The sequence below is a fragment of the Pinus tabuliformis genome, chromosome 3_1 (genome assembly GCF_031772625.1).
Source record: "Pinus tabuliformis cultivar Carrire ecotype Pingquan chromosome 3_1, CPIR1, whole genome shotgun sequence".
In the NCBI taxonomy this organism is placed as follows: domain Eukaryota; kingdom Viridiplantae; phylum Streptophyta; class Pinopsida; order Pinales; family Pinaceae; genus Pinus; species Pinus tabuliformis.
Window position 1 is genome coordinate 932,249,857 of NC_142301.1, and position 26,825 is coordinate 932,276,681.

A 26,825-nucleotide genomic window follows, 5' to 3' on the forward strand; every position below is an offset into this window, starting at 1 on the left:
TGGTTTTTTCTCCCAAAGTAGCCGGGAACTTTGGAAGGATCCCCAAAGGTTGACTAGTTCCTTCATCGAAAGCCAACAGATTCTGAGTGACCAGCACAAGCTGTGGGGAGCCCAAAGCTTGTCAAGTAGTGGAAGGCATGAGGCTAACAGACGCACCTTCATCCAAGAGAGTGCCAGGTACTGGCTTATTATAAGCGTGTACTGTAGTCTGGAAATGCACATAAGATGGAAGGCAGAATGCAGTCAAGTGACTCTTGTTGAAGGAAACAACAAAACTACTTGGTGTGGGTATCATATGATTACCCCCATGCTCTACAGGAATCAAAGAAGGACTCTCTCGATCAGCCAGGATAGGAGGGTCATTCTTTAACTCGGAAGAATTTGAGTAGACGAGAATAACGTGAGTAGTATGATCATTATGCTCTACTAGAACAGAGTGAACAACTGGTGCTGAAACCAAGTCGACACTCTCTTCGACCAATGGTTGGTCAGAAATAGACATAACACGGCCAGGCTCAGGAAGGTAGGATGTACAAGAGATGAATCCAAGTCAATCTCTTTGTCAACTGAGAGAGGGTCAGAAGAGAGCCTCTGATAACCAACTGGAAGTTTGAGTGAAGAGGCTGTAAGATTTTACAGAATAGTGGAAGCTTTATCCATGAGCAGACAAAGGTGAAGGAGATGGTCGCCTTCACATAACCTACAGGGGAATCTAATCTTCCCTTTCCTCTTACCACTGCCAGTTGAGGGTGTAACATCGACATGAGCATTAGAGGGCGATGAGGGACGAGCCTGATCATGAGACCATACTTATAAGATCCTAGGAATACCAGGACAATCACAAAGAAAATGGTCACCCTTGCACAACTTACAAGGAAATTTAACCTTCCGCGGAGGATCATAAGGTTTTCTAACTGGAGGCGCACTCAGAGAAATAGTTGTACAAGTGGCCTCTCACTAAAAATTCTTCTTCTTCGTCTTCCTCTTCTTCTTCTTAGCCTCCTGGTTACTAGAATGGGAACTTTCACCAGGCAAATTAGGAGAGGTGGGTGGAGGAACAGGGGAAGAAGGCGAAGGCTCAACCCTAGAATCATCATGTTGTTATTCAAATGAAGGAGACGGCGGAATAGGAGTCATGATGCTCAGGACCACTGAGGTTGAAAACAACCAAATAGGCAAACCGATGGTTAATCCAGGAAACGACAATGTTGCCATATACGGAGCACCAACATTCCTAAAAGAAGGAAAAGGACCAGGACTCCCATCCGAGGGGTGACCGTGACCAGCAGACTCTCGAAAGGTTTCCATTGGGATCGACCTTGAATGGAACTCTAACTATAACCAAGGATATTTCGTGGGCAGTAAATTTTATGACATTGAAACAAAGCTGCATCTTTTCATATTTTAAGAATCGAGAAAATGACAAAAAGGTGACTCTATCACTTTCGAAGTTTAATGAGCTTGAAAGGACAAGTGCTCATATGATCCTTTTACTTTTAAAGAGTCGAAAAGAAACGAAATTGACTGCTCTGGAGTACTAGACAAGAGGTTTACAAGACAAATCGTAAAACTGCATATACAACTTGGTGATCAAATGAAAGAGAAATGACCAAGGAATTTCCATATGGCAATCAGTCTTCCCGAATGTTGTGTTTAGTGCATTACGATTCATAAGGCAGTAGACCCGGCTTCCTATGGATAATAGGATGATAACCTAGTGGGGTCTCCCAATATATACTCGATGGTACGGGAAGCACATATCCGTACTAGTACCTATTGGATCACAAAAGGAGGAATCACCCAACCTTAGTGAAAACAATAGTAACTAGGTTTGACGACGTCAGAACACATCTCTAGCCTAGACCTCTAGATAAGTGGGCATTAGGTTCCAATGCACTTTTAAGTTCATTCAATAGATTTTAATTGTTAAACTTGAATTAAGCCTCGGTTTTAAGGCCCTACCGAATGTATTTCAACAATTTCTAGGATGCAACTACAATGAGTAAAACACCATTCCTTTCGATGAACAACTACTTAAATGAGGGTAAGGAGTTCATTTCCAAGCGAACGCAAGCCATAACAAGAAAATGCAAGAGAAGCGGCGCATGCAAGCAATCCAATCACTAGGAAATGCAATGCATCAATGCACTTATGTCGCAACTACTAATGAAAGATTTTAACTTTGCTTTCTAATTTCTCAATCATGAAAAATTCACTAATGAAAATGCGCTTTCACTTTCGTATGTTGTATGAATGCAATATTTTTTATTTTTTGGATTTAATAACAAGAAAGCAAATGCAAGCCTGACTGATCCAAACAAATGTAATCTATGTTTGATAGTGTGGAAATCAAATTAATATGAGAAACTGGTTCAATAACCAAACACTACAACCAATTGGAAAGAAGACAAGCAGTAGAACAGCCTCAAACAAATCAATCAGATGGTTTTGGACGAATCTTGGACGGATGAGTAACCCAAACAAATGACTTCTTGATGAAACCTTGAAAAGATCTAGGTCAAAAAGCCTGGAAACACAAGAGTCAGATAAATGAAACCAAGGAGAAAGTGCCTTAACAAGATACAGTCAAAACAAGTGTGATAAGAGACAAGAGACAACAGGGGACAAGCAATACTAGCTAATCCAGGAGGTAAGGCTGTGAAAAACAACCTTATAGGAATCGTCGTGGGGGTTGAAGTAGCAACCTTGTGATGTAGGTAAAGTTCCCACCAAGAGACAACACACCAATCAGGTCCCCAGTGGAGTCGCTAATTTGTGATGTAGGTAAAGTTCCCTCTGCGGACAGAGGCAAACCCTCTAGCCCTAAAGTGGGTCTAGTCACAGCAGGACAAAACAGCAGTGAATTTCCTTAAACAGTCATTGTTGAAAGATCATACCTCAAACCGGTGTTCGATGGAGCTTTCATTATGCTGCTTTAGTTATCGTTTCCTTTTCCTCGATGAGCGATTCACCTGAAACAACACAAGAGAACAACAGAAAACATAATAGAGCACAACAATGAACTATTCACTTACAAAGTCAAGGAACCATAAGCTATCAAATATATTTTACACATGACATAGGAAATCACCATTGATTGTATTAATATGAGAAAAGCAAAGCTTACAACCAAGCCTTAACGTCTCAAGCTTCCTCGAAGGGTCCAGTCAGTGTTTCTCTTCAAGCATTCACTCTCAAAAGGGTCTCCCAAAAGGCTGATAACTCTCTCTCTCATTCAAAAGCAATAGTACAAGGATAATGCAATCCACAACCAATTGCTAGACTATCAATAATTCACACACCAAAACTAGCTAATTTGCTCAATACAAAAAACTAGCTGATCATAGCAATGGGGAATGCTTTTATAAGAGGAGGAGCCTCCATAAATGAGGGACAAGGATCTTATCCCCAAGGGAGGTTTCTCAAAAGGTAGAACCAACATCCCAAAGGAGGAAAGGCAAACTTCCTTGACCCAACAAAAAGTTCCAAAACCACCCAAAAGCATTATGTTTGAACTAATTTGCCATATCTGGATCGTCGCGTGTCAAACACTAGGACTCAGAGATGACATCGCGGGGCAACAGTGTATTTAGAGCTATTGTTGCAAGAAGGACACTAAGGTCTTGCGACGAGCCCTAAAATCCGACCGTCACAGAGAACAGATGTACCCCTATGACAATGTCACGACATTCTAGTTCATTACAGGAAACCGTCGCAGGCCAAATGAGGTTTACTTGCGACGATCTTGGAACATGGGTAAAAAGGTTCAATCTTCAGGATTAAAGAGCATTGTTGATATTTTTAAATGATTTGGAAGATGTGGATATATTTGTTTGAGGCATGACACGGAGAAGATGTTTCTCAGGGACTGACTTTATCCGAACTCAGGGGATATGGGGCCAGTGACAAAATACTGTGTAACACGGGCCTAAAAAAATGCAAGTGCTAGACCTAGGAACTAATCAGCATGGTGATCGTGGTAGCATGATACAGCTCGTGCAACACGAATCAGCAATCGGAGGATCTGATCTGAGACTCCGACCATGTGTCTCTGGTACTGACGAGGAATGTCTCCTAATTGAGCATAATTCGGGAAGCCACAAGTCAACCCCTCGAGGTTCCTCACGATCTTCTCCTCGTTGTCACTCCCTTCCTGATAAGGAGCGATAACATCAATCAGACGAGGGACGCACCTAGCTATTGGGGACATCCTAGCAGACCGCTCTGGTCCAATGTCTGCATTAACAAGAGAAATGTTATAAGCACATATATACCAAAAATAATTAAAAAATATCAAAATTAAAAAAGTTGATTTTTTACCTTCATCATCAAAATCCTCTCCATCTGGTAAGGGCATATCCGGATCTCCATGGAAGTCGGTGCCACTATATGGCCAGTCCTCGACGACGATCTTCTGTCATTGTAACCATGAAAAGAATGTAGGTTTGTATGGCATGTGTTGACCTCCAATGATCTTGGGCATCAAGCGACTCCAGCGGGCCATCCATAGATTGCGTGGCATAGGAGGATCTACCTCAGTCAGTTAATACTCGAATAGTGGCACCCATTCCAAGAAAAAGGTCACGAGCATAGATTCGAAGAAAAATTGCTTCAGATTCCCTGCCTTAACTTTGGATAGTTGGCACTTTATGTTGAGCTTCATGGTCTCTGCCCAGTTAAAGGTTGTAGGTGTTGTGCAATCAATAGCATATAGGAGCTTCGATTTGTTGTTCTCATGTTCTGCCTAGGACCCCACCACTCTGTTGATGGCCAATAGAAGCACTCTCAGTGTTAGATCCCGAACACTGGAAATCCCAATCTTCCCATCTTGGATTTCAGGGCCTCGGGGCAGTGTTCAACAAGAAATGAAGATATTCTTGCCCCAATTGGTCGTGACCCGTACAAGTTAACTGGTTCCCCTCTTCAGGATAGTCTAGTGATGAAGTATATATCTGAAGTTTCCAACTCTAGCTCCTGGTCACCGATGACAAATATTTCCCCATTAATGTCCCAAAGACTAATCAGGTACCGAAGCAACTCAGGTTGGGATCGCATCCCTGGCGTGAGAAAGAATTTGAGGATCCTACAAGCCCTCAAAGCTTCTAGGCAATTTGGGTCATTCATTGCTTGGGTGTCAACATCCTCATGTTCCCTTTCTTTCCATTCCACCATTTTTAGCGATTCTTTCCTGCAAAAGCCATTAATTTGAGTCAACAATCATGCTTGGCCCATAAATTTTGTGTTTTAATGGTGATTTTTTGAGGATAGGGTTTTTCCCTATTCACGGCACCGACGTGCCTGTTTTAAAAATAGTGGGACCGACAGTGCAATTGTCTTTGTTAATCATCCTCGCCCTGCATGATTCTATGCTCGGAATTTGCGCCAACCGAGGGCGAAAGATATTTTTCAAACCCCCTCAAAAAACCAAAAAAATGGTTTAAAACATAAATAAAGGACATGAAAATGGAGCTCATGGCTTTGGCTTTTACTTGTAACTGGTGGCTTAGCGATTGACCTCCCGGATCTCCCGCAATCTGCTCCAGAAAAATTAGGGAAAAAGTGAGTTTCACAGTAAGGTTAAATGGTAAATGGTAAAAATATATTTACTTTTCTCCTTTTTTTTCATTTTTTCATGAAAATATCAGGTTTCTGTAAATATTTTGACCTATTTTGCCTCAAGAACTAGATAATACACTTTACCTTTTTGCGCAGCTACAGGTGATGGATGTTCGATGATGATGGCAAGTCATGTTTCAGCTCTTTTCCGACCGTTTAAAAGAGAAAAGATGGTCGAGCCCTTGTCATTTTGAACTCGTTAACGGACGCAAAACATCGTTTGCCCAATATAAGTTTACCCCTTTTCCGGGCCGGGAGGCACTATTTACTAATAAGGTACTCCTTGACTGAAATGGTCAAGCGGAACTCTCAAGTATCGTTTTCTACCTTTTCAGGCTCGAGAGACACGAACGTACAAAAATGGACCATGTGGAGTTTTATTTTACGTGTCTTTTTCAAACACTCTAAACATGAAAAAGATACTGAGTTACACCTTTGTCGGACCTGTTAAACTATTAAACAACATCGGATTCGTCATAATGACAAACATGAGCTTCTCCTTCCTAAGGCTCACTAAACTTACTAGGTCAGATTTGTCTGAAGGATGAACTTACAGTGCAATCATATGCTATCCCCTTCAAGCTTGAGATTAAAAAATAATTGGGGTACCTGCTAGAAATGGTGGGGGGAAATTTGGAAATCTACCAGTTGTTGGCAGCTCACTCTTGAACATGACATTTTTTGCTTCGTGTCGAGTTGGGATATCCTCCTTTGTATCGTTGACCTTCCTGGGTTGGGCCGTTTATTTTTTTCCTTCCATTTGATCTCTGCCACGTCATCATGACCACTGATCCCATGGATCTAAAAGCTGCCAAACTTCCAGTTGTGTCACCGATATGTTCAAGAGTTGTGCTTCTCCAGTTATACTTACCTTTGTTTCTCTGTATCACCCAAAATTATTTTGCATCCTTTCGTATCGTGTTGATGATGTGGGAAACATTATGGCCCTCCTTCAACAAAGTCGTTTCCCGTCAACTTCAACTCATTATCTAGGAAGTTGACTGAGAGACTCCCTTCCAACACCTTAGAGCTTGTATGCCCTAATGGCAAGTTCTTTGCACTCGACAACAAGTTCACATCATTGGCTTTCGATCGAGTGATTTCACGTGTGTTTGAGTTCAATTCCTCTATTCGCATTCTATGGATTGTGCTGATAATACCTTGAGGACCATTGTCATTATTGGTGGTTTCTCTCACACTTGTTAACAGTTTACATCATTGACTAGTAATAAAGTGACTTTATAGCATGTTCAACGTTAACACATCTATTCACATGTTAGAATTTGTACTTTGATCGGGTCGCGTTGAAGCGCAAGACCTTGGACTCAGATCACAAAAGTCCAAGTTGTGAAGTGATGTGACATGGTTAAGTTAATATGCATGTCTCTTTCAGATGGATGCTTGCGACCATACCATGAGTTATCATATGTGATCCTTCTCATTATTGGATGGCTACGACCATTCCTTGGTTTCATTAAGATCATCTTTGACGAATGGTTGTGCCAATGCCTGGATCTATTCACATGATCATTCTCTACATGGTTATTTCCATGCCATGATTCATGTATCATTTGATAGAGTTCTCAGTTTTGTATATGTATCTGTACTTTCTTGCAGGTTTTTTGATGGCAGACTATTGTTCCCCACACTAATTCATAAATAATTTCATCCCTCACTCTAGTTTGGCCTTCATGCTTTAGGGGTCATCTATTACACAGCATTTTGTCACCATCCCTGTACTTCCTGTTCCTTGATCCTAGAGGACCGTGGACACCACATGCTTCGCCTTCATGAAGAAACTCCCATTGTTTACCTCTTCATGAGCAGATCAATTCCCTTTTGCACCATTTCCCCTAAAACTTCTATTTTTCCTAGTTTACAAGACCAGCACTAATGGCCTTTGTCTCCCCCACACTGATGTGTAGATATTATCAATATCCCCAGCACCAATTGGAGCGATTAAGCTATGTTCTAGTCATGCCAGTTCTATTATGGAAAGTTTTTCAAATTAAGAGCCAAAGCTTCTAGCTTTAGAAGCTTCATAACAAAAGTCTGGTAAATGGTTTGGCCAGATGGGGTCGAGGATGTCAGTTTGGGCTCCTTTCCCCTATAAAGATGGAACTACCTTAAGGGATAAGACCTTCTCCCATGACAAGAGGATCCATCTCCCATCCATTCATCCTATATAAACCTCCCTTTTTCCCAAGCACAAAGTAGTGTTAAGTGTTAGTGTTGGAGTGTTGATGTTGGTGTGCTAGTGCTATTTTGGTTTGGAGTAAACAAAAAGCTATCCATAGTTGTAGCTATCTAGTTGTGGGAGGGAGAAGTGTGATTTGGTTTGGAGTGAAGCCTAAAGGGAAGATCCTTAAAACTATTGTTGATTGAGGCCATCATGGAATGCTAGCATAAGTGTGTGGGAACCTGGTCTTGTCAGAGGTGAACCAAAACGTCAAGACAATGGTTGTAATCTCTTCTTGATATCATTATATATGCAAATATCTATTGATTTCCTACATGATTTTTCATCTCACATATTCATGGATTAATGTTTCTTGACTTTTTAAGTAGGTTGAATTAAAATTTGTCTATCATCACAGTTGTTGTTTGTTGTTGTTTACTTGTTTCAGGTGCTTGAAGAAAGAAGTGAGATATAGTTGGAGTGAGCAAGCAAGGACATCATCAAATGGGATAAGCGCACTAAGAAGTAGGCCCTCTTAATTGGTTCTAACCAAAGGAAATCTTCCATAGAATGTATTTGTTGTGGCTAGACCCATTATCGGGCTAGAGGAATTTGTTTGTGTTTTCACTTATAATTTTACTTCACCACACTTCGTGTGTTGTGTATGAGGCAGTTAGGCATGCCACCAATAACTGTCGTGAGATTCCTCGTGTCAAACCTTTGGTTCATGAAATGTTCCCTACTTCAAAGATCCCTAAGGTCCAAGTTATCTTACGAAGACCAACCAAGAACTCAAAGCGTTGTGCACAAATCACCCTTGTTCCTTATGCGATCATTATGGTAATTATTCCCATTGTTTCCCTCGTCTTGATGAATTTTGTGATTTCCTTCAAGTGCTTTGCGAGTACAAGGCCACTCGTAGTGAATCATCTACTCCTCTACTTGTGGATTCTCCTACCAATAGTACAATAGAATAGGTGGACTCTGGTCCCACCATCATGATCCCTCCCCCCCGATGTTGAGACAACAAAATCCACAGTCCATGTCCTTTACCTGTCGTCATCCTTGAGTTCCTCGTAGGAAAACATTTGTGAGGTTTCTGTGCACGCAAACATCGATAGATTTTCCATCTACTAGCTGGCCATCTACCAGTTCAGATGATGTGTATGTGAACCTTCTTTCTCAGGATGATGCACTAGGTATTGCTGCCACATCATGTAGTCAATCTTCCACATCCCCCCACCTTCCATTCGGATGATGACATCATGGAAGCCATGGCTACCCCTGATTATCCTTGGGATGATATGCACCATAGAGCATACGTCCTTCCATATTTGGATTCCACCACTCTAAATACATCCAGTACACCCATAACATACTAGATGGCACATAGGCCCCTACATCTCCTTATCATCCTTTGGAGGACATCATGCCAAGCTGGGGAGAGATGCTTGAATCCATTTTTCGAGCACTAGAAACACAATGGCGCTCCATAAACTCCTCTTATTAGGGGGAATCATCCACACCTTTGCATACCAGATCAGTCCCCCCCATCACATATGTTTGCAGGTAGTATCCCGTGCTTGGGGGCATGTTGATTTTCCCCTGGCCATCTTCTCAATTGATTAGCATAAGTCTCTGCCTAGATCCCACCGAATCTAGGTATGGTCGATTATCCTCCCATTCCTTGGATAGTTTGTCCTACCAACCTTTCCGGTGAGTCATATTCACATCACATATCATAGACGTTTGATATCATACCTTCAAATATTCTACTATATGTCATACCACCTTTACCACATAGTCCCCATGTTTGACTTAGTGGATGAGGATGATTCTAGACCTCTTATAGTAATTCATTCTCATTTTCCTCTTCCCTTAATTCTTCAACAGGAACCATCATTCCTGAAAGTCACAGATTTCAATTCTGATGGTTAGTTTGTCTGCTATGATCTCCACAAGATTTAGGGCCTTGTCCTCCTCCCCAAATTCACCACAGCTCACTTAGAAAATGAATTAAATTGGATGGAAAAAGCCCTTTTCTAGGAAAACCCACAAATTTTCTGCTACATATTGCGACAAGACCATAGCTCCGTCTTACAAACTTTCAACACCATTCGAAATCTCTCACCGAGTACTCTAATGGGTCTATCTTCATTTTGATGATTTGATACTTCACCAGGAAACCATTTTTCCAAGAAGGGCCTTTTCGTCGCCTCTCAAAATCGAAGTTCTTTAGATGTGATGCTTGTACCTTGAGCACCATCTCCTCTTAATGTTTGTTGTCTCACGTATCGATATGTCATGAGTAACCATCATTTTCTCATGTTTTCATGGTCCCCACTAGACCTATGGTCCAAGACATTTATGGTTTTTGCAGGCTCTCAAATTACATGCCAAACAGGTGACCTTGGGAAAATCGTCATAACATTCTCTATGAGAATCAGATTGAAATTTTGTAAAAATTTATAGAGAGAGGATGGATTGTACTTCTTTGTCTATTTTTTTCAGGTTTGAAGATCGAAACAGTGACATGTCATACTTCGTACAAGTTCTCTCTAATGAATGAGTCTATAATCAGGTCATCGTAGGCATTTTGGCATAACTCTTTCTTGGAGAACCCAATATTTATCAAACTGGTGGGGTTAGAAATAGGACTCATAGAGCTACCATAGGGCGCAATTTCAGAACTTGGAGATCTGAAATTACAGAGTTACGATTGTTTCAAGATCAAGCTCCTAAAATCAATAAAAAGCGATATGAGGAAGTTTGATGGCAAGGATCCGGTAAATTGGATACTATAGATGGAGCAATATTTTGATCTACATGATGTACAACTGTTACAAAAGGTACATATTGCATCTTTATATTTAGAACCAAATCAGTTTGTATGGTATAGATGGCTTTGTTCTTGTAAACCACTTGTCACCTGGTCAATTTTCACGGAAGAAATGATAGCACATTATGAGGATACAAAGAGAAATAGCTTCTTTAGCCAATTGATAAATCTCAAACAAAAGGGCTCAATGGCAAAGCACATTGAGGACTTCCAAAAATTGAATATAAGGGTAAATCATATTTTAGGGAACCTGGTTCATTGGAGAAGGCATTCAGGTTGGCAAGAAAAATGAAAAGCGGAATTATGGAAACAATGAATCCTACCACTCACAAATATAAATATGGAAGTGTTTTTTCTCCTAGCCTTCCACAACCTACAAGGTTTACACCACAACAATTGGAAGAAAAAGATAAAAAGGGCTTTGTTACAGTTGTGATAGAAATTACACTAAAGGTCATAAGTGAGCTGAGAAGAAGTTAATTTACATAGATTGTGAAGAAGAGGAAAAAAAGGATCAAGAAACATCAAAAGAAGAAGATATACACTAGTAACCAACCCCAGATAAAGAAGAAATGAATCTGACCATATCTTGTAAAGCATTGACAAGAATTACCAATCCTCAAACTCTCAAGATAGAAGGACATATCAAGAAGAAAAAGGTTCAAGAAGTGAAAGATCACATCGAACATCAAGAAATGAATCCGGCCATATATTTTAATGCATTAGCAGGAATTACCACTCCTCAAACTCTCAAGATAGAAAGACTTGTCAAGAAGAAAAAGGTTCAAACAGTGAAAGATCACATCAAGCATCAACAACAAATTCTCCAACTTTTAAAGGATAACCCCACTTTGGTGTAGAATCGAATAAAACAACAAGAATATCAACATCGCAGTGAAAGAAGTTTTGATGTAGGTGATTGGTATTTTTACGGCTACAACCATACAAACAAATGTCCCTTAGGCAAGCTAAGAAGGATAATAAATTATCACCAAATTAATATGGTCCTTATAAGGTGATGCAAAACATTGGTACTATGGAATACAAATTGGAGCTTCCTACATCTTCCCGAGTTCCCCAGTTTTCCATGTTTCATTCTTAAATAAGGATATAGGTGACAAGCTCCTAGCTCAAACAATATTGCTAAAACTTGACGAGGAAGGAAAAATCATAGTGGAATCTGAAAAAATAATGGAAATAAGAACCCAACAACTACGAAATCGATCAATTTCTGAGTATCTCATCAAGTGGAAGAACTTAACTACTGAATATTCTGCATGGGAGGAGGAGAATTTTATACGTAAGCATCAAGAGCTACTCAAGCATTGAGGACAACACTTTCTGAAGGAGAGGAGCATGTTAAGCCCCTATACTACTAGTGTAGCCCCTTTTTATTATTAATGCAACCCCCTTATTGTATTGTTTTTACCATGTGGTCCCCATGTTGTTATTATTGTGCCCCATAGAAGCCCACTATTGTTATTGTTGTGCCCCTACAATATTATTGTTATGTAGGCTCTTATTATATTGGGACCCCTTAGACTCCTATATTAGAAAGGAGGTCTTGTCATTTGTATCATCCAAGAATTGTTCATTTGTGTAATGTAAAGGAGGTTTCCCTCTCGTTGTAGAGGATTTGTTTTGGCAGCAATGGATCTGTTTCTGGGCTTGAATAATCCATTTACGTGTCAAATCCTATGAAGATGTGGGCTGATTTGTATTTGTATCTTGATCTGAAATGTGGATCCGCAGATCCAACTTCAAACCCCCGCGGATCTGGTAATACATGGATTATTTATATCAATATGAGTGTGTGCGAGTAATATTGACATGTTGCATAACATCTAAAGTTATATGAAGTACATGGCGAGTAATATTGACATGTTGCATAACACAGTGGATATTCTATTTAATCTATATAGCTAAGTTATTAATTACTTGAAGGCTGTAAAGCATATGATAAAACTCAATGAAAGGTTCAAGACATTAAAAATTTAATTTTTAGTTTGTTATTAGGCTAGTGGGAAAGCTCTAGAAGAGGACTAAGAAATTTTATTGACGTTAAAAAATTAATTTTCAATTTCTGATTATGTGGGTGAAGCTGTGGGAATTCCATCCAACTCTAGGTGAAGTCTTCTTTTAGAATATTATGATACATAGTCCATAACAATTTGTCAAACAATGTAGGAAATTCATTTACCATCATACCCTGCTCCAAATTTTTAGACTTTAGGGCAGATTTCCGCGAAGACAAGTGGTTTGTATGACGTAAAGTTGAAATATTCAGGTGACGAGGATGTCGACCCATTTTGAGATATTTCGTTAAACCTACTCTATATTATCACATCAATAGACTGTGTTGGAATATGTAACTAGGTTTGGTCTTCATAATGTCTCATGCACTATTGATTTTATGTATTCATTGTAAAAGAAAAAAGAAAAATATATATTGTTATTATTTTGTAGCATGGGTTTCATGCTCAAGGTCATTTTATTTATAGTTCAAGTACCCATTGAATGCTTTTAGGGCATTTTCAAGAAGTCAAAAACTTGAAGAAGTCATTTTCATATCTAAAGACCTTATTGGGCATGTTATAAAATGTAAAAAGGATTTATTTAGAGTGAAAAGAGTCAAATGTCATCCTCCTAAACCAAGTTGGCTTACAAGAATACCAGTCATCCTAGCAATGGCAAGCCAGCCTCACAATGATAGTTTGAGCTCCAAGAAAAGGCTAAATATACAAGGCATTCAACCACACTTGAGGACAATCCAATCAGCTCATAAAAACACCAAAAAAGGACTAAAGTCAAACGAAGAAGGGAACACCTAGAAGAAAGATCGAAGCATTTTGGAGACAGTTTTGGGTTACATCATCTCACACAGGTGAGTAAACTACCATAACCACATGATATAAAAGAGATTTAGAAATACCATTGAACATGAGGTTTGCCGGGGCTTTTATCCGCACCATTGTTTACTATAGATTTTATACCAATTAATCTTTAGTAAATCTAGGGTTAATAAAGATATTTTAGGTTAAATAGAAAGCACACAACAAAGAATGAGGGAAAAATGTAGCATATGCATTATTTTAATATTAGTTAACTCAGAAAATATAGAATCTACGTTATTTCATCCAAACACCATTCTGATTGTGTGCCTGGTATCCAAAAACCAATGAATGTAAGAGACGTTCGACCATTGACTTGATCTCAACTATATGACTAATGCTACTCCAAAGACAACTCCAAAGACAATGAATGTAAGAGACGTTCAGAAGAACAAAGGCTACTAAAAATGGTTTGTGTCATCTATGTGATATCGATTACGTATCAGATAGATGGTATGTGGACACCCTTGGAATTATATGTAGCAATTGGATGTGCTGTCAAGTGAAGGTCACGGACCAAATCATTTTGGATAAACTCATACATTCTTCGACACATTGTATCAACCACGCCACTGAGATCAATAACTTGCGTTTGGTTGGCCATTACACTCAGTTGATCAGAAGGCCCCTCAATAATCTTTGAAAGCCTTTCTACTGTTCCCTCTAGCTGCTGCTGTTGATCTTCAAAAAGATTCTGTTTCATTTCCTTTTCTGTTGGTGTCAATATATGTCTGAGTATGTCATCACCAAACATGTGAAATGCAAAAGCATATGAATAAGCAAGGGCACGCCTTGATCTAAACAGCCTTTGCAGTGCATTTAGTAGCCATCTATAGTCACTAACACGGGATTCCTTGCTTTCAAAATCTAAAATATTTTTCTCTAATAATTTCCTTTGCTTTGTTTCAAGCTCCAGAGAATCCTTATGAGCTTTCCATCTGGAGTAATAATGTGTGTACCTTTTCAAATCACGTGCTGCCTTCTCAATATCCTTCCCCTCGTCTTCTTTATATCGACCACAGCTGTGCCCATCAATGCTTGTTTGGGTATGTCTACCTCCAGTGGCGCCACCACACAACCAACAAAAGTTTTGGCCACATACGCAGCTCACCAAGTTGCAGCCACCATCTTTATTCACGTTCTTCCCACATTTGGGGCACAACTTGGTATTAACTGCAATCCAATTTAATGTCTCAGAGTCGTCCTGACATTTCTTATCCCAAAGCTTCCAAATCGAACAGGAGCAAGGAGAGTGTGGTTGAGCCAAACAATTAAAGCAAAACTGATGTCCGCAAGTGCACTGGATCTCACAGTAAACATCTCCTTCAACTCGAACTGCATTTCCACAATTGGGAGCACTAGGGCACCACTTCACTTTGTCATTGTCGTCAATATAGGACTCAAATAGGAAGCGATCGAAGCGTTGGGCTGCTCCAGGATCTTCTACAGTGACTAGCTTTCGTATAATGTCTTCATCACAGATGACATTACAGTCGGGAGCCATGCACTTAATCCGCTTGCTTTGTCCCTCGTTTATCTTAATAACAAAGTGCTTCGTCCAACACACATTGCAGAAAGTGTGACCACAATTCATCATTGTGGTGTCCTCTTCCTTCAAATCTTGCTCTGCACAGACAATGCAGATGGTAACAAAGAGGGAATTTGTGGATTCCGGTCTAATAGCGACCCCCGCTTGGGAAAATAACCAGTCATTCCCCCTCTCTACAAATGCATCAAATAATCTTGCAAAATCCCAGCGATAATGAATCAAGAGTGTGCGAGCAAACTGTTCTTTTACAACAAGGATATCCATTACATTACGTAATTCCTCCCTCTGTGACGGCAATAAAGTTTGTTGAGAGATGAGCCTGATGTTGACGTTCTGTGCGCCGTCAGGGATGGAGGTAGCTGAAACATCTTCTACGTAGACTTCATTTTCCTCCATCAAATCCTCTTCATCGCCGCTCATCAAATCCTCCTCCTCGCTGCTCATCATCCACTCCGCCATGACAAATCCTTCTCGATATTTATCAGACAATGCTATTGGTGAAGAAGCAAAGAAGAAGAAAAAAGCTGCCCGACAATATTTATCAGAAAAAAGCTGCTCGATATCAAGAAGGGCAAGATGAAAAGATGCGATCGTAAATGGCCACAATGTTACCATTTATAAACATAATAAATATAACGGAGACTCTCTGGGCTGCACTCGATCGTGGGCCGACTTACACAAAGAATCGTGGGCCGACTTACACGGCGTCGCTTTGGACATAAGTAAAGTCTCGTGGTCCATGAAAACCGTGGTCCATGATAACTGTTTGTAACTATGAAAACTGGACAGCATTTTATACATATATATATCCGTTTGGAATCCCATTTATAACTCCCACGAACCATTGTGATGTAACAAAAGATTTAAGCATTTATAACACTTAATGGTTAAAAGAGTAAGTTAATTTGAGTTTCGCATGAGGGTGTGCTGCTTTGCTTTTTGGTAAGATATCAAATAGTTTAACCACATAAATATGAGTGGATTACTCAAACTTGTGAAGTTAATTATATAAAAAATCTAAGAAATTAATACAAAGTTTGAATATTAATATTAATGCGAGCGTTGAGATATCAAATAGTTTTTTGTTCTATTTTTATATCACATTAATCTAATAAAATAGTTTTATTCCTTTTTATAAATACGGAAATGTATTAATGGAATTTTACATGAATAAAATAATTTTATAATGGTTTTTTTGGTTTATGGTGTAGTCTAAATTATATATGAAATAACTTTTTTTTATAGGAATTCATCAAAATCTTACAATACAATTTTAATATTTTTTGTTGTTTAAAGTACATATTTAAATACATAAATAGATTCACCATTTTGAAAAACTCGCACATTAAACAATTTAAATTCAAACTTTTAAAAATATTTGTCCGGTTTTGATTGAAATTAACTAGAAAAATAGTCCTAAAAAAAGCCATTTAGTTTATAAATTAGACTACCTCTATTCATTAGTATAGTGATATAAATTTAATGCTTACTAAACATTGATAGGTATCAAACCATGATATGTATCAAAACACCTACTTTACGGTACATCTCACATTGAAAAGATTAAAATAATAATAATAACAATAACAATTAATTGAATTATAATTTTATTTTAAGTTATAATTATTGGCATTACATTTAGTTCAGTCTTGATTCATCTTAACTCTAGATCTACCAAGAATAGGGGTGAATATCCAATGTTAAGAATCTTGTTATATTGTAAATCAATTTTTTATGTGCAGATTAATTAAATTTAAAAATAGTTAGTCAATATTTATTTTAATTTATATGGTAAAATAGATCTTAATTTATAAATATTGTTTATATGTTGTCAACAGTTGCACATGGAAGACATGAATTGGCAAACAACACTAGAGGAGCTCATAGGTGTGGATCACCAGGAGCTCCTACAAGCAAATACGCCGCTTAGGCTTCACATTAAACTCCCATAATAAATAGATACACTTAGTTAGGGATAGTAAATCAAATCCCTGAATGATAGGAACTGAATGTCCAAGAAAAGCACAATCATAACTACGTAACAATAATTACCTAATCTCCATTAATTCTAACACTCCCCCTTAATGGAGAAAGGGTTCTTAAACACACCTAACATGTCCCTAAACAAATCAAACTTCAGTCTTCCCAGAGGCTTAGTAAATATATCAGCCATATTATCACAAGAATTACAATATTCAACACAAATCTCTTTGGACTGCACCTTCTCCTTGACAAAATGAAATTGAGTGTCTATGTGCTTAGTGTTTTTATGAAACACAGGATTTTGGGCCATTTTGATGGAACTTTGATTATCGCAATTGATAACCGTAGCTTCTGTTTGTTCTTCTCCTGCATCTTGGAGAAGTCTACGCCGCCAAACTGCCTCACATGTTGTTGCACACATAGCTTGATATTTTGCTTCTACTGAGGATAAGGATACAGTATGCTGCTTCTTGCTGCACCAAGAGATGACACCAAGCACAATGTTGAAGGCGTAACCTGTAATTGATCTTCTATCATCTAAATTTCCCGCCCAATCAGAGTCTGTATAACCTGTCAAACTAACATCAAATGAGTCAGAATACAAAATACCAAAGTCTGACGTTCCTTGCAAATACCTCGGCACTCCTTTTGCTGCAATCCAAAGGTTTTCACGAGGTCGAGTCATTAACTGACTCAAAACACTCATTGCATAAGCTAGATCCGGTCTCGTCGTAGTCAAATAGATAAGACTACCAACCAACTGTCTATACAATGTTGCATCTGCATATTTCGAACCACCATCCACCTGAAATTTGCTATTCTGCTGTAAAGGCACAAATGAAGCCTTGCACTCATCCATTTTAAATTTAGTCAACAAACTCTTAGCATACTTACCCTAGGACAAGAAAGTTTGGTTTGAATCTCTCCAAACTTCTAGACCCAAACAGTAATGCATTTCTCCAAGGTCCTTCATCTCAAATTTCTGTGATAACCACTGCTTGATTTCTTCAATGAGATTGTCTGCACTCCCTGTCATGATCAGATCATCTACATATAAAGAAATAAACACTATATGTCCCTCATCATTAAACATAGTATACCAATTGGGATCATTTTTGCTCCGTTTATAACCATGCATGAGGAAAAATGAATCAATTTTTTCGTACCAAGATCTAGGAGCCTGCTTTAAACCATATAAAGCTTTCTTTAATCTACATACTAAATGCTCTTCTCCCTTCTTAACAAACCCCTCAGACTAAGTATACTTCTTCTTTTAAATCTCCATTTAAGAAAGCAGATTTAACATCTAATTGATGTATTTTCCAATGATTCTTAGTGGCTAAAGCAATAATTAGTCTAATGGTATTTAGTTTTGCAACAGGGGCAAATTTTTCCTCAAAATCAATACCTTCTTTCTAGGAATACCCCTTTGCAACCAACCTTGCTTTATGCTTATCAATAGACCCATCTACTTTAAATTTCAATTCAAATAACCATCTGCAACCTATGGGTTGTTTGCCATGAGGAAGCTTTACTATATCCCAAGTATTGTTCTTAATAATAGATTCATATTCCTCCTTCATTGCTTCCTTCCATTCAGAACTCTTACTAGCTTCATAAAAATTAGAAGGTTATGCAATGTTTAACATACCATTCATGAGTGCACAATCCATATATCGAGCTCATAACGGTTTCGATCTGCTAGATCTCCTGAGCGGTGGGGGTTCAACTATTCTGCTGTGTTCTTCTCTTTATGGACTGAACTCAATTTCTTCCTCTTTATCCTGCTGCTGCTGCTGCTATTGTTGTTCCTGTTGTTGTTACTGTTGTTGTTGTTGCTACTGTTGCTGTTGCAGTTTTTGTTGTTGTTGTTGATTGATCCATGTTTCAATATCCTCATCTGAAAGTAAGGGTACATGCCATTTTTCATTTTTTTGAACAGGATTTCCATCATCAACCTGACCATGGAATACTACGTCTCTACTAACAAACACCTTGTGAGTAGAAGGATCAAACATTTTATAACCCTTATACTCACTACAGTATCCAATGAAGGTACATTTAATGGTCTTTGAATCTAACTTCTTCCTGTTCTCTTTGGGAACATGCACAAAATCATTACAACCAAATACTCTAAGGTTACTTACTATAGGCTTGAAGCCAAACAATGCTTCAAAAGGAGTTTTATAATCAAGACTTTTAGTGGGACTCCTATTCTTCAAATACATTGTAGTATTAACAGCTTCTGCCCAAAAACCATTAGTTAGATTCGTACCTTTCAACATACTGCGAGCACACTCCACCAGTGTTCTGGCTTTACTCTCAGCTACTCCATTCTGCCAAGGAGTGTAAGGTGTTGTAAATTGCTGCTGTATCCCATGCTTTTTGCAGTATTTGATGAAAACCCCTTTTTTGAAATCTCCACCTTGATCTGATCGAAGAATACTGATGAACTTTCCCGTCTGCTTCTCAATCATGTTTCTGAATTGCTTGAAATACTCAAAATCATGACTCTTTTGTTTAAGAAAATATACCCATTTGAATCTCGTTCAATCATCAACAAAGATTAAAAGGTAGTAGGCCCCACCTAATGATCTTCCCACATCGACATCATCTATTTCTCCAAATCTCCAAAAAGTCTTGGACAATCATTCTAAGGTATTTGAAACTCCCAAAGTTCTCCCACCTATTTGTGATCATGATCATTCTATTCATTTTATTCCAGGAATTGTTCCTCCAAACATCAAGCCACACAGATATCCCTATGCCCAAAAGAGTGAAATTGAATGTATGGTTGCAGAAATACTAGATGCTGGTATATATCAACCTAGTCAATGTTCTTTCTCTGCTCCAATAGTATTAGTGCACAAGAAGGATGGATCATGGTGCATGTATCTGGATTATAGGGAGCTCAACAAGCTCACTATTAAAGATAAATTTCCCATTCCTATCATTGATGAATTTTTGGATGAATTGCATGGATCAATTTACTTCACCAAGTTGGATCTTCATTTAGGATATCATCAAATTAGAATAAAGACTGAAGACATTCTTAAAACAGCATTTATAACTCATGAGGGTCATTATGAATTTTTGGTCATGCCTTTTGGCCTTACCAATGCACCTTCTACATTTCAAGTTTTGATGAATTCCATTTTCAAACCCTTCCTTAGAAAATTTTTGCTAGTATTTTTTGATGATATACTAATCTACGGCAAGTCTTGGAAGGATCATGTTGAACAGGTTGACAAGGTGCTCAAACTATTGGAGGAGAAACAATTATATGCAAAAAGCTCCAAATGTTTCTTTGGAGTACAAGAGTTGGAATATCTGGGAAATAATGTATCTCATGAAGGTGTTAAGGTAGACCCTAGCAAAATTAAAGCAATTAAGGAATAGAAAATCCCCACATCCATAAAGCATCTGCGAGGATTTCTCGGGTTGACAGGGTATTATCACAAGTTTGTTAAGAATTATGGGAGAATAGCAGCACCTCTAACAACATTATTGAAGAAAGATGCATTTTCATGGACTCCAGAAGCAACAAAATCCTTCGAACATATTAAAGAGGCAATGCGCCAAGCACCGCCCTTAGTTACGTCGGACTTCATAAAAACCTTTATTGTGGAATGTGATGCTTCAAGAAATGGAATTGGTGCAGTTTTAATGCAAGATGAAAGATCCATTACTTTCGAAAGTCATCCAATCAAGAGAAAGTATGTACACAAATCTATTTATGAGAAGGAAATGTTGGCAATACTACATGCACTTAAGAAATGGCGACCCTACCTAATGGGAAGACACTTCAAGGTAAAAACGGATCATGATAGTCTTAAATACTTTTTAGAACAAAGATTATCCTCTGAAGAGCAACAAAAATGGGTCACAAAGATGTTGGGTTATGACTTTTAAATCATCGACAAAAAAGGGAAGCAAAATGTTGTGGCTAATGCACTCTCAAGAAAGGATGAGGCTGTGGAAGCATTGTAGTGCGCCATTTTTATTATCCAAACAAATTGGATAAACAAAGCAAGGGAGGAATGGAAGAATGATGAAGAAGTGTGGGCACTCTTTCAAAAGATACAACAAGATCCCAGTACATCTGATACATTTAGCTGGAAAAATGATTCATTATGGTACAAAGTTCGCTTATACCTATGTAAGAATTCCCAACTCAAACAAAAGATTCTTATGCAATTGCACACTTCTCCCTTAGGAGGGCACTCAGGATTTTTTAAAACTTACCGTAGGGTTAAAAAAGAAATTTTTTGGGATGGCCTTAAATCAGATATTCAAAAGTTTGTGGCGGAATGTTTGGTTTGCCAACAAAATAAAGTTGAAACAATTAAGACCCTAGGTTTATTAAAACTTTTATCCATTCCAAGGCAATGTTGGGAGGAGGTTTCAATGGATTTTATCACAGGTTTACCCAAGTCCGAGAGAAAGAGTGTCATCATGGTGGTAGTTGACAGACTTACCAAGTATGCACACTTTTGTGCATTATCCTTCTCGATATTTATAAGACAATGCTGTTGGTGCTAGAAGCAAAGAAGAAGAAAAAAGATGATATCAAGAAAGGCGATGAGAGCAGGACGAAAAGATGCGATCGTAAATGGCCACAATGTTAACATTTATAAACATAAATATAACGGAGACTCTCTGGGCTGCACTCGATCGTGGGCCGACTTACACGACGTTGCTTTGGACATAAGTAAAGTCTCGTGGTCAATGAAAACCGTGGTCCATGATAACTGTTTGTAACTATGAAAACTGGACAGCATTTTATACATATATATCCGTTTGGAATCCCATTTATAACTCCCACGAACCATTGTGATGTAACAAAAGATTTAAGCATTTATAACATTTAATGGTTAAAAGAGTAAGTTAATTTGAGTTTCGCATGAGGGTGTGCTGCTTTGCTTTTTGGTAAGATATCAAATAGTTTAACCACATAAATATGAGTGGATTACTCAAACTTGTGAAGTTAATTATATAAAAAATCTAAGAAATTAATACAAAGTTTGAATATTAATATTAATGCGAGCGTTGAGATATCAAAATAGTTTTTTGTTCTATTTTTATATCACATTAATCTAATAAAATAGTTTTATTCCTTTTTAAAAATAAGGAAATGTATTAATGGAATTTTACATGAATAAAATAATTTTATAATGGTTTTTTTGGTTTATGGTGTAGTCTAAATTATATATGAAATAACTTTTTTTTATAGGAATTCATCAAAATCTTACAATACAATTTTAATATTATTTGTGGTTTAAAATACATATTTAAATACATAAATAGATTCACCACTTTGAAAAACTCGAGGACTACTCGAATTATGCAGATTAAACAATTTAAATTCAAACTTTTAAAAATATTTGTCCGGTCTTGATTGAAATTAACCAGAAAAATAGTCCTGAAAAAAGCCATTTAGTTTATAAATTAGACTACCTCTATTCATTAGTATAGTGATATAAATTTAAAGCTTACAAAACATTGATAGGTATCAAACCATGATATGTATCAAAACACCTACTTTACGGTACATCTCACATTGAAAAGATTAAAATAATAATAATAACAATAACAATTAATTGAATTATAATTTTATTTTAAGTTATAATTATTGGCATTACATTTAGTTTAGTCTTGATTCATCTTAACTCTAGATCTACCAAGAATAGGGGTGAATATCCATTGTTAAAAATCTTGTTATATTGTAAATCAATTTTTTGTGTGTGGATTAATTAAATTTAAAAATAGTTAGTCAATATTTATTTTAATTTATATGGTAAAATAGATCTTAATTTATAAATATTGTTTATATGTTGTCAACAGTTGCACATGGAAGCCATGAATTGGCAAACAACACTAGAAGAGCTCACAGGTGTGGATCCCCAGGAGCTCCTACAAGCAAATACGCCTCTTAGACTTCACATTAAACTCCCATAATAAATAGATACACTTAGTTATGGGTAGTAAATCAAATCCCTGAATGATAGGAACTGAATGTCCAAGAAAAGCACAATCATAACTACGTAACAATAATTACCTAATCTCCATTAATTCTAACACTCCCCATTAATGGAGAAAGGGTTCTTAAACACATCTAACATGTCCCTAAACAAATAAAACTTCAGTCTTCCCAGAGGCTTAGTAAATATATCAGCCATATTATCACAAGAATTACAATATTCAACACAAATCTCTTTGGACTGCACCTTCTCCTTGACAAAATGAAATTGAGTGTCTATGTGCTTAGTGTTTTTATGAAACACAGGATTGTAGGCCAGTTTGATGGAACTTTGATTATCGCAATTGATAACCGTAGCTTCTGTTTGTTCTTCTCCTGCATCTTGGAGAAGTCTGCGCAACCAAACTACCTCACATGTTATTGCACACATAGCTTGATATTCTGCTTCTGCTGAGGATAAGGCTACAGTATGTTGCTTCTTGCTGCACCAAGAGATGACACCAAACGCAATGCTGAAGGCGTAACCTGTAATTGATCTTCTATCATCTAAATTTCCCGCCCAATCAGAGTCTGTATAACCTATCAAACTAACATCTAATGAGTCAGAATACAAAATACCAAAGTCTGAAGTTCCTTGCAAATACCTTGGCAGTCCTTTTGCTGCAATCCAAAGGTTTTCATGAGGTCGAGTCATGAACTGACTCAAAACGCTCACTGCATAAGCTAGATCTGGTCTCGTCGCAGTCAAATAGATAAGACTACCAATCAACTGTCTATACAATGTTGCATTTGCATATTTCGAACCACCATCCACCTGAATTTTGCTATTCTACTGTAAAGGCACAAATGAAGCCTTGCACTCATCCATTTTAAATTTAGTCAACAAACTCTTAGCATACTTACCCTAGGACAAGAAAGTTTGGTTTGAATCTCTCCAAACTTCTAGACCCAAACAGTAATGCATTTCTCCAAGGTCCTTCATCTCAAATTTCTGTGATAACTACTGCTTGATTTCTTCAATGAGATTGTCTGCACTCCCTGTCATGATCAGATCATCTACATATAAAGAAATCAACACTATATGTCCCTCATCATTAAACATAGTATACCAATTGGGATCATTTTTGCTCTGTTTATAACCATGCATGAGGAAAAATGAATCAATTTTTTCGTACCAAGATCTAGGAGCTTGCTTTAAACCATTTAAAGCTTTCTTTAATCTACATACTAAATGCTCTTCTCCCTTCTTAACAAACCCCTCAGGCTACACTAAGTATACTTCTTCTTTTAAATCTCCATTTAAGAAAGCAGATTTAACATCTAATTGATGTATTTTCCAATGATTCTTAGTGGCTAAAGCAATAATTAGTCTAATGGTATTTAGTTTTGCAACAGGGGAAAAAATTTCCTCAAAATCAATACCTTCTTTCTAGGAATACCCCTTTGCAACCAACCTTGCTTTATGCTTATCAATAGACCCATCTATTTTAAATTTCAATTCAAATAACCATCTGCAACCTATGGGTTGTTCACCATGAGGAAGCTTTACTAGATCCCAAGTATTGTTCTTAATAATAGATTCATATTCCTCCTTCATTGCTTCCTTCCATTCAGAACTCTTACTAGCTTCATAAAAATTAGAAGGTTATGCAATGTTTAACATACCATTCATGAGTGCACAATCCCTATATCGAGCTCGTAACGGTTTCGATCTGCTAGATCTCCTGAGCGGTGGGGGTTCAACTATTCTGCTGTGTTCTTCTCTTTATGGACTGAACTCAATTTCTTCCTCTTTATCCTGTTGTTGTTGCTGCTATTGTTGTTCCTGTTGTTGTTACTGTTGTTGTTGCTACTACTGTTGATGTAGCAGTTGTTGTTGTTGTTGTTGATTGATCCATGTTTCAATATCCTCATCTGAAAGTAAGGGTACATGCCATTTTTCATTTTTTTGAACAGGATTTCCATCATCAACCTGATCATGGAATACTACGTCTCTACTAACAAACACCTTGTGAGTAGAAGGATCAAACATTTTATAACCCTTATACTCACTGCAGTATCCAATGAAGGTTTATTTAATGGTCTTTGAATCTAACTTCTTCCTGTTCTCTTTGGGAACATGCACAAAATCTTTACAACCATATACTCTAAGGTTACTTACTATAGGCTTGAAGCCAAACAATGCTTCAAAAGGAGTTTTATAATCAAGACTTTTAGTGGGACTCCTATTCTTCAAATACACTGTAGTATTAACAGCTTCTACCCAAAAACCATTAGTTAGATTCGTACCTTTCAACATACTGCGAGCACACTCCACCAGTGTTCTGGCTTTCCTCTCAGCTACTCCATTCTGCCAAGGAGTGTAAGGTGTTGTAAACTGTTGCTGTATCCCATGCTCTTTGCAATATTTGATGAAACCCCTTTTTTGAATTCTCCACCTTGATCTGATCGAAGAATCCTGATGAACTTTCCCGTCTGCTTCTCAATCATGTTTCTGAATTGCTTGAAATACTCAAAATCATGACTCTTTTGTTTAAGAATATATACCCATTTGAATCTCGTACAATCATTAACAAAGATTAAAAAGTAGTAGGCCCCACCTAACGATCTTGTCTGCATAGGGCCACATAGATCAGTGTGTACAAGTTCGAGTATAACCCTCTGTTTCCTATCTTTAATAGCAGGAAATTCATCTCTATGTTGTTTACCGAATGCACATGCTTCACAATCAATATGCAAAGTTTTCAAAACAGGAAGACCATCTACCATACCTTTGTTGTGCAACAAAAGAAGGTCACTGAAATTGATGTGCCCAAGTCGCTGATGCCACAAATTTTCAGCAGACTTATCTGATGACATCAATGCTTGTGGTGTACTTTTCATGTCTAGTTTGTAGAGTCCTCCTGTGTGAATTCCTGTAGCAATAGGCTTCATCTGGTCAAACAAGTCGTTAATAATACAATGAGATTTAAACATTCTACCTTGAGACCTTGATCTGTAATCTTTGATACAGAAATCAGGTTCTTCTTAATACCAGGAACATACCACACATCAGATATATTCCAGATCTTTCCATCAGGCAGACTAACAAGAACATCTCCATGTCCCTTGATCTCATACCCTCTATTATCTCCAAGGTATACTTTTACTCCAATGTTGGATTCTCTAAAATTTCTGAACCATTGTTTTTTACTTGTCATATGTAAGGAGGCTCCAAAATCTATGAACCAAATATCTGATTCATCCTCCTCAGTAGCTAAAGCAGTCTCAGCCTCAGCGATAAACAATCTAACATCCTGATTCTGATCTGCATCTGCATTAGCCAAATGACCTGCATGTCTTCTCTACTTGTACCTCTCCCCATCTGCCTTTTTCTTATGGCAAAATTTAGCAATATGGCCTATTTTAACACAATAAAAGCATTTAGGAGCAGAGTCATGTTTATGCAAGGTCATACCTTGTGGTGTCCTTTTTCTTGATGCGCTGCCTCTCTTGTGATCAACCATTGCTTTCCCCTTTGGCTTGAACTTTGTCATCAATGCAAGATCTGAATTTTGAGGTTTGAGAAACAACATCCTTTTCTCTTCTTGTAGAAAAATCCCAGTGAGCTCTTCAAAGCCTAGAGGATTTTCTCTTGCATTAAATCTGGTTATAAAAATCTGATAATCATCTGTCATGTCGTTCATGGTAATTGTCACCAGATCATCATTTGCCACGGTCTGACCGATATTAGTTAGTTTATCTTTAACTTCCTTTATCCGAAATATGAATGAAGAAACAGACTCATT

At 37.7% G+C, this 26,825-nt stretch overlaps 2 pseudogenes; both read right to left on the reverse strand.

Moving 5' to 3' along the window:
• The window catches only part of LOC149190822 (zinc finger CCCH domain-containing protein 49-like), a 241,782-nt pseudogene that overhangs the window by 34,421 nt on the left and 180,536 nt on the right, over positions 1 to 26,825 (reverse strand).
• On the reverse strand, positions 13,968 to 15,395 carry LOC149190823 (putative E3 ubiquitin-protein ligase ARI1 pseudogene; annotated as a pseudogene).